Source organism: Sminthopsis crassicaudata, chromosome 3, assembly GCF_048593235.1.
Source record: "Sminthopsis crassicaudata isolate SCR6 chromosome 3, ASM4859323v1, whole genome shotgun sequence".
Lineage (NCBI taxonomy): Eukaryota > Metazoa > Chordata > Mammalia > Dasyuromorphia > Dasyuridae > Sminthopsis > Sminthopsis crassicaudata.
The window spans coordinates 448259944-448276433 of NC_133619.1; the positions used below are offsets into that span (position 1 = coordinate 448259944).

The following is a 16490-nucleotide window of genomic DNA, read 5'->3' on the forward strand; positions in this document are numbered from 1 at the left end:
CAGTAAAGATCACACAAAATTTAGCAACTTCCATGTTAAAGGAGTAAAGGGCTTAAAATATGATATTTCAGAAGACAAAAGAATTAGGATTACAACCAAGAATAATTTACTCAGCAAAATTCAATATAATCCTTCAAGAGAAAAATATACATTTTAATTAATTAGAGGACTTTTCACCATTCCTGATGAAAAGACCGGTGCTGAATAGAAACACTGTCATTAAAATACAAGATTCAAGAGTAGCATAAAAAAAGTAAACATGAAAGAGAAATCATAAGGAATAATAAGATAAAATTTTATATTCTTATATGGAAAGATGATACATGTAACTTATAAGAACTTTATCATTTTTAAAATAGTTTTTATTTACCAGATATTTGCATGGGTAATTTTATAACACTGATAATTGCAAAACCTTTTGTTCTAATTTTTCCTCTCCTCCCCCACCCATAGCAGGTTAACCAATACATGTTAAATATATTAAAGTATAAATTAAATACAATATATGTATACATGGCCAAACAGTTGTTTTGCTGAACAAAAAGAATCAGACTTTTAAATAGTGTACAATTAGCCTGTGAAGGAAATCAGAAATGCAGAAATGCAGGAAATCAGAAATGCAGAAATGCAGGAAATCAAAAATAGAGGGACTGGGAATTCTATGTAGTGGTTCATAATCATCTCCCAGAGTTCTTTTGCTGGGTGTAGTTGGTTCAGTTCATTACTGCTCTGTTGGAACTAATTTGGTTCAGCTCATTGTTGAAGAGGGCCACATCCATCAGAATTGATCATCATATAGTATTGTTGTTGAAGTATATAATGATCTCCTGGTCCTGCTCATTTCACTCAGCATCAGTTCATGTAAGTCTCTCCAAGCCTCTCTGTATTTATCCTATTGGTCATTTCTTATAGAACAATAATATTCCATAACATTCATATACCACAATTTATTCAGCCATTCTCCCATTGATGGGCAGCCACTCAGTTTCCAGTTTCTAGCCACTACAAAGAGGGCTGCCACAAACATTCATGCACATACAGGTCCCTTTCCCTTCTTTAAGATCTCTTTGGGATATAAACTGGGTCAAAGGGTATACAGTTTGATAACTTTTTGAGCATAAAAACTTTGCCATTTTTATGGCAGTTAGAAGAAGTCCACAAAATCATAGAGTATGTGGGTAATAAGTTGAAATGATATCAAATAAAGGATAAGAAAGAAGTATGCACCAGGAAAAAAAAAAAAGATAGGAAGAAGAATGGGGAAAATTATCTCTCATAAAAGAGGCACACAAAGAAATGCTTTTAGAGAGGAAAGTGTGTGTGTGTGTGTGGTGTGTGGTGTGAGGCAATACTTGAACCTCACTATCATCAGAAATGATTCAAAGAAGGAAGAATAAACATATAGATAGTATGTCTATAATTATGTATTCTATACATTATATTATGTTGTTACATTGTCATGTTTTATATACATATTCACAGTCACACACATACACAGAGCTTGGTAGTCTTTCCAGAAATTAAACTTCCTGCTAAAGTCTTTGAGAACCCAGAACAACTTTTATGCCACAATGAAGTACTGGATTGGTTGAAAGACAGTTTACATTATGAAAGAAATCTAGGGCACATTTCAAGAGAGAAAGAATAATTTTTTTTTAAAATGCTAAGATAGGAGTATATCAAACAGGATAGTCATGAGTAAAAAACAACAAACATAAATATTCGTGTCAGAGAAATTATTGTTTGCACTGATTTGCAAACTCATAAGATTTGCTTAAGAAATATTAATTAATTTAGAGAAATGAATCCAAAACCCCCTCCTGTTCTACTTCCTTAAATGACTAAGATGATTGGTCATGGTCCTGAGCTTTGAATCATTAAATAGATTCTAATAAGTAGGAGATATTGCTATTATAAACAGAAAGAAACTAATTATGTTACATGGTTTGAAGAGGTTAAGCATATATTGAGTGAAATTGATTTTTATCTTGGAGAGAATATTTCAACATTTCATAGTCTTTCTAACTAGGTGGAAAATCCTACCTTGACTCGACAACAAAAAGAGCCCAAATCAATGCAAAACAAGTTATATGAACTTTGTTCATATAGCCACTTGTCCATCAGAAACTGAAATGATCATGAAGTTCATCTCCTGTAAGTGGGTTTATGGTTATTCCTTTTATTCCATAGTTTTTATATTATTCCAGTTAGAGAAATTTAAAGAGATATTTTATCTATAAGTCTTAAAAGGCAGATCTTCCCAGTACTCACGAAAAAGAAATCTTATAGATAGCATCCTACCTCAACACTTTATTTCTTCCCACCTCCCCTTCTGCAGTCCCTCCTCTTCTTCACCCCTGCCCAATTTCAAACATTCATTTCAAGTGACATAGAATTCACTTTCTTCAGGTGTAGAAATTAGAGAGGAGTGAGTATAGTACGCTCTGAAGGATGAACATAGATTTCTGAGGATAAAAGAGAGCCTTGAAAGGTCAGTGCTTTGAAGCTAGCATTGTTGGCTTAACCAAAATCCACTCTAAGTTATGAATTGTTGAAAATCTTTATCTGATTGTCGACTATTCCTGCTTCAAACTAGTGCTCGGTTTTCATCTGGCATACAGGAGTTTTTGAAACTCTGCTTACAACACAAAGGGACTTGTAATTGCTTGTCTCTTTGTGTGAATTCTTTTTTTTTTAAAAAATTTCATCATCAGCATATAGCAACTCTGAAGTAACTTTCCATGGGACACCTAATAATGTAATTTCCTGAGTTCAGAATTTCCTAGAATATTATTTTATCACATGCTTTCTCAGTTAATTACATACCATTTTGTATTGGCTGATAGCCTTTTATGCATGATTGAATATGCACCAGTAAATGCATATGGTTTCTGCTTGAAAAATTTATAAGGCATCTTTTATTTCCATTATTTTTATCGATTTGTACAAGTAGTACCATGCAACAATGGAATATCACAAAATCTGACAGTTGGGAGAGACTCAGTGGCCATCTAGTTCAAATCATATCTGAATCAAAATCCTGCTTCGACATATTTGACAAATGGTCAAATAGTCTTTGTTTGAAAATGGTCTGTAAAGGGAGCGCACTATGTCTTAGAAAGGCTTGTTTCACTTTTCACTAGTTCTATTTGTTAGACATCAAGCCTATCTATAAAATCTGTAGTAAAACATCAGTTAATCATTCGATCAAACAACAGGTATTTTTTCAGAGCCTACCGTGTGCTAGATCCTATATATACCTTAATATTGATTTTTGTCTCTATGAGTGACAGGTGCATTTATTGGGTACAAGGAGGAACAATGCATGCTAGATAGTAGGATTCTTTTTTGTGCGTTTTGTTAGAGTCTTTCTTGTGGCTTCAATAAACAATCTCATTTTATTTTAATATATAGAGTTTTAAATTCCTCCTATCATTTTGATTTACAAAGTTTAATAATGCACAAAATGTCAGAGAAGTATGCTAGTGTCTGCAAGGACCCTAATTCGGGATTTTTAAAATCACCTAAGAAACAAAAATACTCCAAGAATCTGACATACATATGTATACCACATATGCCATGGGAGAACTTTTTCAATATTTATACCTCTTTTATGCAATATTAGGGAATCATTTTAAATTTTATTTTTAAAAGTTGAATATTCTTAACTCTAAATGCCAAATTTCCAGTCTATTGATAAAACTTTTATAAATAAAAAGAAAGATTGTGAGCCAATTTTTCAGTCAAATTGTTATTCCATTTTAATTAGGAAGTTCATATATGTAACCCTGTACCCCCAGGTTCCAGCCCAGAAAACATTGCCATAGTGCATTGTCATAGTGATACATGACTACAAAAGTGCTAAATTGATTCTGTTCCGAGGGTCACTATTTGAGTGACCTCTTTTAAACTTGGATTTTGACATTTTGGGGAAAAGGAAGCCAGAATATTTTTCACCTTGAATACCTGAAGAAGGAGAGAAAATAGAGTGGAACTAAGCATCTTAGTTCAAGATGATAGCTACTCAGTTCCTCCTTCCTTTAGCTTGTTTCTGCTTGTGGAAATCAGAACAGGAGAAGTGGCATCTTCCCTAGGCTGGGAACTGATAAGATAGTATTTTTGTTCCCTGCCTCTCCACTTTTATTAAGAAAGAGGACTTAGCTCAAAGCTTGCCTGTTCCTTAAACTAGTGGATATATCTTTCTGTCCCCATATTCCTCCTGTGGGAGAGAGGCAGAGCCTAGGGGAAAGAGTTGGTTTTATTTCTTATCTGTACAGACAGTTCAGATGTTTTCATTATAAGCAATTTGCTTCCAAATTACCTTGGGCTCAATTCTCTTCTGTATTTAAAAAAAATCAGGGAATTTCCAAATGCATGTCTCCTGTTATTAATAACAGCAAAGGGTTGAGGTTTTTTTTTTATAATTTTTTTCACAGTATATATGCATGAGTAATTTTTTTATAATATTATCCCTTGTATTCATTTTTCCAAATTATCTCCTCCCTCCCTCTACACCCTCCCCTTGATGACAGGTAATCCCATACATTTTACATGTGTTACAATATAACCTAGATATAATATATGTGTGTAAATACCATTTTCTTGTTGCACATTAAGTATTAGATTCCAAAGGTGTAAGTAACCTGGGTAGATAGACAGTAGTGCTAACAGTTTACATTCACTTCCCAGTGTTACTTCTCTGGGTGTAGTTATTTCTGTCCATCATTGATCATCTGGAAGTGAGTTGGAACTTCTTTATGTTGAAGATTTCCACTTCCATCAGAATACATCCTCATACAGTATCATTGTTGAAGTGTATAATGATCTTCTGGTTCTATTCATTTCACTCAGCATCAGTTGATGTAAGTCTCTCCAGGCCTCTCTGTATTCCTCCTGCTGGTCATTTCTTACAGAACAATAATATTCCATAACCTTCATATACCATAATTTACCCAAACATTCTCCAACTGATGGACATCCATTCATCTTCCAGTTTCTAGCTACTACAAAAAGAGCTGCCACAAACATTTTGGCACATACAGGTCCCTTTCAAAGGATTGAGATTTGAAAAGAGTTTTTGATTCCTTTAAAGATATGGGAGACATAAGGATACAAGTCATTCACCAATTGAAAAATAGTCAAAGAATATGAACAGACAATTTTCAGATGACGAAATTAAAGCCATCTATGCTCTAAATCACTTATTGATTAGAGAAATGCAAATCAAAACAACTCTTGAGGTACCACTTTCACACCTCTCAGATTGGTTAAAATGACAGGAAATGTTGAAGGAATGTGGGAAATTTGGAACACCAATACATTGTTGGTGGAGTTATAAAATGACCCAACATTCTGGAGAGCAATTTGGAATTATGCCCCAAAGGCTATAAAACTGTGAATACCCTTTGACCCAATAGTGCCATTTCTAGGTCTATATCCCAAGGAAATCATAAAGGAGGGAAAAGAATCCACATGTGCAAAAATGTTTGTAGCAGCCCTCTTTGTGGTAGCAAAGGATTGGAAAATGAGTAGATGCCCACCAATTGGGGAATGGGGATAGATTATTTTCATGAAGATTATATATAATTGGGAAATGAGGAATATGGGAAAATAGTCACATATATTGTTTTCAGTTACTTTTCTTTTGGAAGAAGGTTGATATTAGGGTCTATGTCTATGTGCAAAAATGTTTGTGGCAGCCCTTTCTATAGTAGCAAGAAAATGGAAACTGAGTTGATGTCCATCAGTTGGAGAATGGCTAAACATGGTATATGAATGTTGTGGAATATTAGTGTTCTATAAGAAACGACCAGCAGGATGATTTCAGAGAATCCTGGAGAGACTTACATGAACCAATGCTGAGTGAAATGAGCAGGACCAGGAGATTATAGTACATGGCAACAACAAGATTATATGATGATCAATTCTGATGGATGTGGCTCTCTTCAACAATGAGATCATCCAGGTCAGTTCCAAAGATTTTATGATCTACACGCAGAGAGAGGACTATGGGAAATGAGTGTGGATCACAACATAGCATTTTCTTTCATTTTGTTGTTTGTTTGCATTTTATTTTCTTTCTCTTTTTTTTTTGCGTTTTTGAACTGATTTTTCTTGTGCAGCAAGATGATGATGTAAATATATATGCATATATTGGATTTAACATATTTTTTATCATACTTAACATACATTGGATTGTTTGCTATCTGGAGGAGAGGGTGAGGGAAGGGAAGGAAAAATTGGACCACAAGATTTTGCAAGGTGTTATAATACAGGAGCCACCTGCCAGTGGCTACTGGAGGTCTAACTTAGACCTGTAGAATGGATCTTTTCATGTGAGAGGATGATGATGATACAAGGAGACTGAGAGGCAGTTGCATTGTCTGACCTCTCTCCTCTTCCCTCTTGCCTCCAATTTATTTCAATCCCAATCCACAAGGAACATTTTTGAAGACTGCTTTGCAACTCCTTTAAGTGTTATGATTCACAGCTGTGGAGGCTCTCAAGAGAATTGACCTGACCCTTCCCTTAGGCATGGTCCTTAACAGCAAGAACCATGTTGAAATGATCCTTGTTGTTGAAAATTGTCCCTGCATATGTTTTGAAAATAAAAAGCTTTAACAAAAAAAAATTGTATGCATACCCTACTATAATGTTCATTGTATATGCTATTGGTTTTGAGGGAAAGGTAATACATTTTGCTTTGTATATGCTGCATTTCAGATAACTATAGAAAACTATAAATAGACATTTAGTCCATCATCTTTAAATTGTACAACAGTAAGTTGGTAATATGAGACTGGGTAGCAGAACACTTAAAAGATAGATAGATAGATCTGTGAGTCGTTTGCATAGGTATATAATTAAACCCATGGAAAGTGACAAAGTCTCAAGTAAAAGTAAGTATTGAGAGGAAAGAAGTCTGCTCAAAACAGTACTTTGGGAAATATGTAAGACTGCAATAGATGGGAATATGGAAGCTTATCTAGGAAAGGAGATAAGATTGGAGGCAAATTTTGAGAGAGAACTGAGCCATTAACAATCCAGAAAAGTAAGAATCCAGGAAGAGAAGCTGGTGAACAGGATCAAATGCTGAAAGTCAAGAAGAATGAGAAATGAGAAAAGGCTGCCAGATTTTCCAATTAAGAGCTCATTGGTAACTTTATTTAAGACATCTTTAATTAAATGGAGAGTCAATAGGAACCAGGGAAATTAGAAGGAAATCTAATTGAGGAGTAGACTCAACATAAATAGGGAAGTTTGGAAGAATAAATTTGAGGAGGAGGGGGCAGAGAAGAATTTATATTACAAACTATCAATATTTTTGAGTGAGGAGGAGGAGAGAGGAGAATGGCATTATTCAGCGGTAACTGCCCTGGAGCATATGGCCCATCTACTGAAGGTTACTGGGAGGGCAGAAGGCAGGGTCCAGGATATTTCTGGCTTAACTGCTATGTGTCCTTAAGGTGGGTTATGTTATACCCACACCCAAGCAACCCCATAGGAGGCCAGAAATGGGAGGTGGGAAAAAGTTGAGGAGAGGGAGAAAGAGAGAGAAAGAGGCAGACAAACGGAGACAGATAGAAACGGAGTCAGAGAAGAGAGAGACAGACAGACAGACACAGAGACAGAGAAACAGAGAGAAGGGGGAGAGAGATAGACAGATGGACAGAGACAGACAGACAGAGAATAAAAAAAGAGGGAGAGAGACAAGGACAGAGAAGGAGAGATAGAGACAGAGAGATAAAGAGAAACAGAGAGAGGGAAGGAAGAAAGGAAAGAAGGGAGGGAGAGGGAGATGGAGTTTCATCTTCAAATGCCTTTGAAATATTTTTTTAGTTGGGTCTCTTCTAAGCTTTTAAAAAAACTATTTATTTTTTACTATGCTATTTCTTGCTATCGTAAGAGGTGATACCTCTCCTATCTTCCACAATTCTTCTCTGTAAGATTTTATGTATGAGCTTATATTCTAAATCAGTATTACCCTTGGCTGCCATATTTCTCTCTTTAAGAAATATCAACAATCTGCTGATTAGGGAAGATTTTTGATTTTTTATGACTTCTCACTATGTCAATACTTTTACATTAATTAAACTTCTTTATGAAATTATTGTGGTCAGTGTTCATTTCCTTTTTTTGAGTTAATAACATTTAAATAGATCAAGTTAGAGTTTTAGATTTACATTAATTTTGATTGCTGTAATTCATTAATGGCTGACTCTACCCAGAAAGCTAATTCAGTAAGTTAAGTCTCAATTAGCACAAATAATGAATCCTAGAGTAGCTATATTATTTGAATTCAGACTGCTTATTTTCACTGGGCTAGCACAATCACCATATTTTACATAATTATAACTATCAGTAGTGCAGATTCAAATATCCACATATATATGTATGTGTTTATACACACATACATATATATATATATGAGACCACTTCTGGGATTTCATTATTTGCACTCATCAGCACCTCACCATAATAATGCCCTCATCAAGAGTCAGTCTTCTCTATCTTTTAAAATATGATCAGTTTTATTTATGTGATTGTTATTGAGTGATCACCATGTTCAGTGACTTGATTATTTTCTTCATAATGTATAGTATACAAATGTTTGGCATCTCTATTCATTCCTGAATCATATCATCCATAATTCTTTTTACCATATCTATTCTCTCCTTCATGTTTAAGTCCTTGAGTATCAAAATAAAGATTGATGTAATTCACAAAGTCTAATTGGGTTACTTATAGAATTTTTTAAATTCCTTAACTTCTGAGGGTGCTGTTGGAACAGAAATTTCTGTTATTTTCATAGCAACTTTAGGAACATTGTAATATGAGATGAACAAATGCCTCATGAAATGCTATTTTTTTTTGCTTTTGTATGTATAATAAGTAATATCAACTCTTGGACCTTTATTTCCCTTTGTATAAAAAATCTCATCCTCCTTTATAGCCACAACTTCTGTTTTTCTTCTGGTTTCATTTATACTAAAGATTATAAAGATTAATGTAGTTTGATTCATCCAATAGTCACTGGACAAGGCTCCCACACTTAAGAACAACAATAGCAAGAATATTGATAGTATGAAAACTGTGATTTTTAAGCATTTTGTTCTTCCTTTTTCCTCCATCCTGTCTCTGCCATTACAAAAGTGGAAGGGAGTTGCACAGGTTGGGGATAAAGGTAGGTGGAGGAAAGGGAAGGCATTTTAAATTTTTCTTTATTTCATGAATTAAGTTAAAATGTTCAAATAATTTATTATCACATGTCCAACCTAGTAAGGATTCTGTACTAAGCTAGACTGGATTTTGAGAAACAGATGCAATTTGTTCCTGAAGTCATACTCAAAGTCATTCTGCATAGTACAATCTCCCAGAGTGTATTCTTCATGGATAAGCCTTTTAAATTACCAATGTTACCTCCCTTCCATTCTTATGAGTCAGTGTGAACTTTATGCAGGAGAAATTGGAATATATTCTGAATTGATTCTTTCATTTTCATTCATTCAAATCAATTATTCAACAAATATTTATTTAGCACTTAATATGCACATATAATTAAGACTTTAAGGCTCAAATCCTTTCTACAGGAGGCCTTTCCCAGCACTCAGCTGTTGACATTTTAATGGTGGAATACTACACATAAAGGAAAACTAGAAAGGAGCTGGGTAGGATAGAAAGGTGTGGAAATGGCAGAGAAATGATATGGAGGTTTGGTTCTAGGCAATATAAGGCAAAAACTCACTTATAAGTGAGCACCCTACGGGTTGGAGTCTGGAAGCTATGGAATAGTGCCATATGGTGAGCAAATATCTAGGAAACAATTACACATTATTTACTATTTCCACACTCTACCTATAAAAGTGTGGGCTATATGATAATAAAAACATTAATGTTTATGTAGGCTACATTTGTATCTTTCAATCTTTTTCTTTAAAATATTTCATCAAATATTTCAACAAATATTTTGTTTCAAAACATTTGTCGGTCTTTTTGAGGGGAATTTTAAAATAGAAAATCCTCCTAATCAATTGTTCATGAATATACTCTCAGTCAAGTTTACTCCCTGCCTTCTCTTAACATTCTCTGTCTTGTTTTATATTGATTACAAGAAAATTTCCATCCAAGTAGTCTAAAAGAGGTTAAAATGTTTGCTTCATCTAATCTTGAACTCAGAGGGACCCTCTAATTATAGAACCGATTAGTGACCAACATGGAGGTTAGCCTGATCAATTATTTTGATGGGTAAACATTTCTTTTTACAAGGAAAATGGATGTGCCTCTGAGAAGTCTACAATTCTCTCCAGACCAAAATTATGGTTGTCATGGAAACTGCAAAAAAGCAGAAAGTCAGTTCTGACATAGCAAGAGTGTAATGGACAGCATCTACAGAGAATTAAATTAGAATTGTGCTTTTTGATTGAAAAATTTAAGACTTTCACATTAAAAAAAAAAATCCCAACTATCTTTCCTCTAATAATCTTAAATATTAGATTCGATGCCTCCTTCCTCAGCATTTTGAGCACTATTGACAGTTTAAGATTTAATGTGCATCAAAGTTGAGAAAATAAAAGTTTTAGGTACTAAAGTAGTTGCCAAGAGAAAAATAAAACATTATTATGATTTGGTATTTTGCCACTGTGAGAATTTAAATACGACTGCATAAATAAAAATGTTTTTATGAATTTAAAAAGTTATATGTTTTATACAATTTATGCCAAATGCCTAGCTACAAATCATCATGCCAGAGTTTTGAGCCCTACTTTTTCATCTCAATCAAAAATAACCCTAGGCTTCTTAGCAATCTCACTAATAACCTTTGAAAGCTCTTAAAATTATTTCAGGTTAAAAAAAGATAGGGGCTTAGGTCTAGAGTATTATTATAATGCTAGCCTAACTAATTAAAGGCCATTGTAGAAATTCACTGAGGCTTTTGAAATGACCTAGCAGCTTTTTACATACATTTAGTTAAATAAATTTTCCATTGTAATTCCCAGAAATACAAAAGAGATCAATCAAAGGTAAAAGAAAGATAAACTTTGTTCTTTTAATAGCTTTAGTTAGTGATGTTCCACTGTTATGAAGCTTTAGAAACACATAAGCACATATTAAGATTTTGTTTCAACTTCTTATTGGAAATAGCTTCCTATTCTGGATATTAAATGCCTTGCTAAAATTAAATGCCATGCATATTTTAATATATACATTTTTATTGGATCATTCTCATTTTTTTTTGCTTTTTCATTGTAATAGAAGGTTAGTATCTTCCTTTATTCATTTTAACCCAATAATTTTAACAGTAGCCTAATTCTCACTAGAATTTAGCAAATTTTTGAGACTTACTTAGTAATTTTAATTTCAGCCAGTTCACTGCAACTGAATGCACAGAGCATATGGTGCAAAGAGCTCCTAACTACTGAAATACATCTGATTTCTCTCAAAATTACTATAATAAAAATAAAATGACATTTTGGGGGGACAAAAATATGCCATGGTACCAGGAGTGAGAGGGTTAAATGGTGAAGACTATTTCGAAATTATACAGTGTAGTCCTCTTTTAGCTAAGCCGGCTTGAAATTCTCTAATACACATATGCCTATAAACAGTGTGCATTCCCTCTCCAAGCTGTCAGAAAGCATCAAATTGCTTGATTTACTCCATGGATTTTAAATTCTTTTGAAAGTCACTGGGGCATTTACTCAGGGCCCTTGTGACTTCATCATCATCATCAACAATAGCAACACTACATAAAACTCAATGAAATTCAAACCTTAGTTTTAGAATTGAACGCCAGAGAAACTTACTGACTTTTTAATTATTAGTTTATTCATTGCTCTTTATCTTGTATATATTGTGTTTGTACATAGTAGTTTTCATTTTATCTTCTCTATTAGGCTCTGAGCTCATTGAGATCAAAAGTTTCTTTTGCTTTCTTGCCTTTTACCTTATCCTCAATGGGTAACATAAAACCTGATATATAGTTGGTGCTTAATACTTATTAACCGACTGAACTATGATATCTCATAGATGAGCTGGGCACTTACTGCCTACAGTCAACACTAGTCTAACTGAAAATAGCAATGATTCTCCATCTAGAAGATTACAAAATGAAAAATCTCTAAATAAATTCAGCTGTCAGATGAAAATACTTAGAATCACTAATGAGAAAATTTTAAGATTAATATTTAATAGCAATTTTAAGTCATGGACATTTGAAGAAATACAGCCATAATATCAATTTCACCTACAGGAATCCTGAGTAAATAATAGATATGGGAAACTGAAGCTTTTCTGATGATGTGTTTAGGTTGCTGTGCTAATAGTTAGAGCCAAGTCTCTAAAATCCATATGAGAGACAATAGCATTAATATAACCTCCAGTGTCTTTATAGTTATTTTCTCATGGCAGGCTTATCAAAATATTAGTTTTAGACATTATAATCATAAAAGGCTAGTTGACAGAAAAAAAGCCTCTTTAGATAGCTAATTCTTCAAAATGTAGTTTTTGCTTTCAGTCAGTATCAGTAACTGAGAGAGTTCCATTTCTGCAGTCTCTGCTAGGTATGCAGTGGTGAAGAGGGGACATTCAACTCTGAATTACAGAACAAAGGATATACAATCCTAGAATTCTAGTGCTAGAAAGCTAAAGAAGTAAAAAAGTAGATTTCTTTTCCATGTATAATGACTGCCCTTCTTCCTCTCTGGAATAATTGGAAAGTATGAGGACTTTACATGTAAAGTGGATAAAATAAAATGCTATTTGTTGAATGCTATAGAATTCAAAGCACAATTTCATCTTCTTGTTCTGAAGCATTATCACATTATTTCAAATAGCGTTATGTTGACAAAAACAAAACACTTTTTTTCATAAAAATGTAAAACCATGTTTACTGTACAAAATTTCAATCAATGCCAGTAATATATCAAGGAATCCATAAATCCCTGCTTTGTCTCTCATAGTAAGAAAGAACTCTCAGTCGAGATTGTGCCTTCATAGCCAAATTGAATTCCCTTCCCACAGTTTCATTTCCCCCACTGAGTTTCTGTCTATAAACTGTCCTGTCACACATCCAAGAGATGCTGAGTGCCTAACTCTTTTACAGGAACACAGAAAAGGAAAAAAAAAGTCTATCCTCTTTCCCTTAAAGGTGAATCCCACATTTCTATTTTTAAAAGGACTTGTTTGAATTATATTTTTTTGCTTTTATAATTCAGTCATTAAACTAGTAATAAATGAACCTTCAGTTTTCCACACAATGAAAGGAAATAATCACTTATACTAGAAATTCCCATTGTGTAGAATACTGAAATCAAGAGACATGGGTCTTAAACATGACTTTGACAACAGCACTGAGACTCAGTTTACTAATTTGTAAAATGCAAAAGCTACATTAGGTGACATCTAAGATTCCTTCTAACTTTTACATTCTGTGATTCAATAATAAAGTTTCTGGTGTTTTTCTAATGTCCTTTTTAGTACCACACATTAAATCAACTCAGCAAAGGGTGGAACTATTTTCTTCCTCTTCCAAATCCTGTTCCAACCTGCACAACACTGTATGATAATTAATCAAGTCAGGAAAAGCCTCCCATGACACCTCTCAGCTCCTCTGGGACATTGATTCAAAAAAGTCCCAGATCCCAATTTTTACCAACTCTTTCCACATCCTCCCTTCATCCCAAACCATGCTCTCCAACACACTCAATTATAAGGAATTCAATGACGCATAGTAATGTACCTTTTTATGTAAGTATCAGCAAATGTTGCGCGGTAAACCTCAAAATTTTGCAAAGAAAAGTACATTAACTGCACTGCTGGAAAAACTCATTAGAATGTGCAGCTTCGTGGCTGTTCCTTTAATGGCCTCTGCTATATCCCCTCTGGCCATAGGAAACAAAGAGTAGCAATTTATATATTATGAGGCCTTAGAATGAGCTGACAATGATGGGAGGACCCACCATTTATCTATAAGCCAGATAGTATAAAAGTTATTTCTTTTTTCAAAAAAGTTATTTTACAAAGCAATAAAATCATTCACCCTCCACCTAAAGTTGTACCCACCCCGGGAATTTTATTATTTTGGGGTTGCTCAGAAGAAATTGCTGACTTGTAATATTCACAACTGCACTAAGCCCTCACTCCCACTATTAGTCTCAACTAGAAAGCAACTTTCACCATGACTGTAAATCCTATTGGTCATTAAATGAGCATTACGGTTATTTTGTGAGTGCACTGTTTTATAGAAATCAATGGGAGTCTTGCATACAGAAGGACCGCAATTGATTTTTAGCTGAAGGAGTCAATTTGTAACATAGCCAGCATCTTTGAACTACTAATTGAGAAATTAAGAATCATTGAATAGACACTAGCAAGCTGAAAGCATTCGAAAGGCCCAGAAACATCATAGAGATGGGAAAAACAGTTTTTTGTAGTGATTTGATTTCCTTTTTGATGTGAGTATTTAAATGAGGTGGTTTCTCACTGAGAGGGACTCTTCAACTGAATAGCTTTTGAGGACTGAGAAAAGTGGGAAAACAAGTCAGGCAGAAAAAAAAATGCCTCTGGGTAGGTGCATCTACTACTCAAGCAGTTCCTGCAGTGTTTGGGAATACTGCACCAAGAGGTTCATGAGAAGAATATTTAATGCATTTTTCTTAAGGGCCCAAAATATAAACATAGGGCTTTCCCTTCGAACAAGAATATCCTGCTACTTTATACTTTATTTTGGGATGAAGAGGAGAGGGAGATATTAATATGGAAGGACCTCTTTGAAAATTTAATTTAGTCATTCAATAACAATAAATACCTATCAAGAATGCATCCAAAGCCCTTTGTTAGATATTGACGAAATGCTAAGAGTAGCATGTGGAATCTTTCTTCAAGAAATTGTCTACAAGTTTAGATAAGGCCTGGATACAGCCTTCCAAAGAACAAAAATATCTGTTATGTAAACTTGGGCTTTCCTTCCATGGCCCATTCCAGATCTGAAGAGGAGTTTATTAATTCAGACCTTTATCCTCAAAAGAACTACATGATTCCTTTCGTTTTTCACATTGGTAAATGAGCCTTTTTAGTTTGTGAATTCATAGTTGTATCAATGTAAGTCAACTGATTTTTTTAGCAAGAGGGTTCATTTATAATGTGGCAGGAAGCTTTTACCAATTGAGAAATCAGAAGAGTCATTGAATAGACACATGTTAAATCACTTTTCAAACATGCCTGACTTTTGGTGGTCCATTTAAGGTTTTCTTGGCAAAGATACTGGAGTACTTTACCACTTTCTTCTCCAATCTCATTTTACATATGGGGAAACTGAGGCAGAGGTAAGTGACTTGCCCAGCTAGTATATGTTGAAAGTCAGATTTAAAATCAGGAAGAGAAATTGTCCTGACTCCAGGACACTATCCTCTGTACCATCTACCTAGACACTACTAAAAGCAAAGCACTGCTAAAAACACTGTTAAAAACAAAAGGCACCTGAATAGGCATGATATGAATTCACCAATTTTAATTACTTGTCCTCAAAATAACTTCTACCTGACCCTTGTACCTGCCTTCCCTTGTCATGTGTGAAAACAATTATATTCTTCCGTTTCATTTGAATAATTTAAAAACTATAACCAAAAAACAGAACTCAAATATCTCTGTCTCCCCAGAGAGTAGCCCTAGCTGTAGACATTATAGTAGACCTGTGATATATCAAGAGAGTAGGGGCTTTTAGTTACTGGTTGGCATTTTATCTGCACTTTACAGATGCTTCCACATTTTAATTTTTTTCAAAAAATATTTTTGAAATCTTTTGTTTTATATTATCGACATTATGCCTCTAACCTCTCTCTCTCTCTGTCTCTCTCTCTCTCTCTCTCTCTCTCTCTCTCTCTCTCTCTCTCTCTCTGTCTCTCTCTCTCTTTCTCTCTCTCTCTGTCTGTCTCTCTCTCTCTGTCTCTCTCTCTCTGTCTCTCTCTCTGTCTCTCTCTCTCTCTCTCTCGTCTCTCTCTCTCTCTCTCTCTCTCTCTCTCTCTCTCTCTCTCTCTCTCTCTCGTAAAAAATTAAAACAAAACCCTAATAATTTTACCCATTTCTCTTCTTAAAGGCTAAGTAAAGAGTTTGTGGACAACAAATAAAATTTCTGTGCTTTTTTTGGTTTATCTTGTTATTTTTGCATTCATGTATTAAATTAAAAAAGATAGTTTAGCATATTGGACTTGGTTACAAGAATAAGGAAGAACTGTATTCAAGTCCTGCTTCTTATACCCACAGGCTAGTCACTGAAAATTTTCAGTGACCCAGGCAACTGTTTCCAGCTACAAATTACAAATTACAAATGCCTATCTGCATTAATAGAGGGAGTTTGCCCATCATGCTCATGAAATTATGTCAGGACAAAATATTTTGATATAACTTTCTTTGAAGCAAAGAGAGAATTTTTTTTTTATTCTTGCAATGCTCTGTACAAGACTAAAATAGGCTTAATTCTCCTTTTTAATATA

General features: G+C 34.3%; 1 protein-coding gene across 5 annotated transcripts in view; it reads right to left on the bottom strand.

The window, feature by feature from the left end:
* CSRNP3 (cysteine and serine rich nuclear protein 3) overlaps positions 1–16490 on the bottom strand; it is a 244031-nt gene that overhangs the window by 210779 nt on the left and 16762 nt on the right. The gene's annotated exons all lie outside the window — the stretch shown is intronic.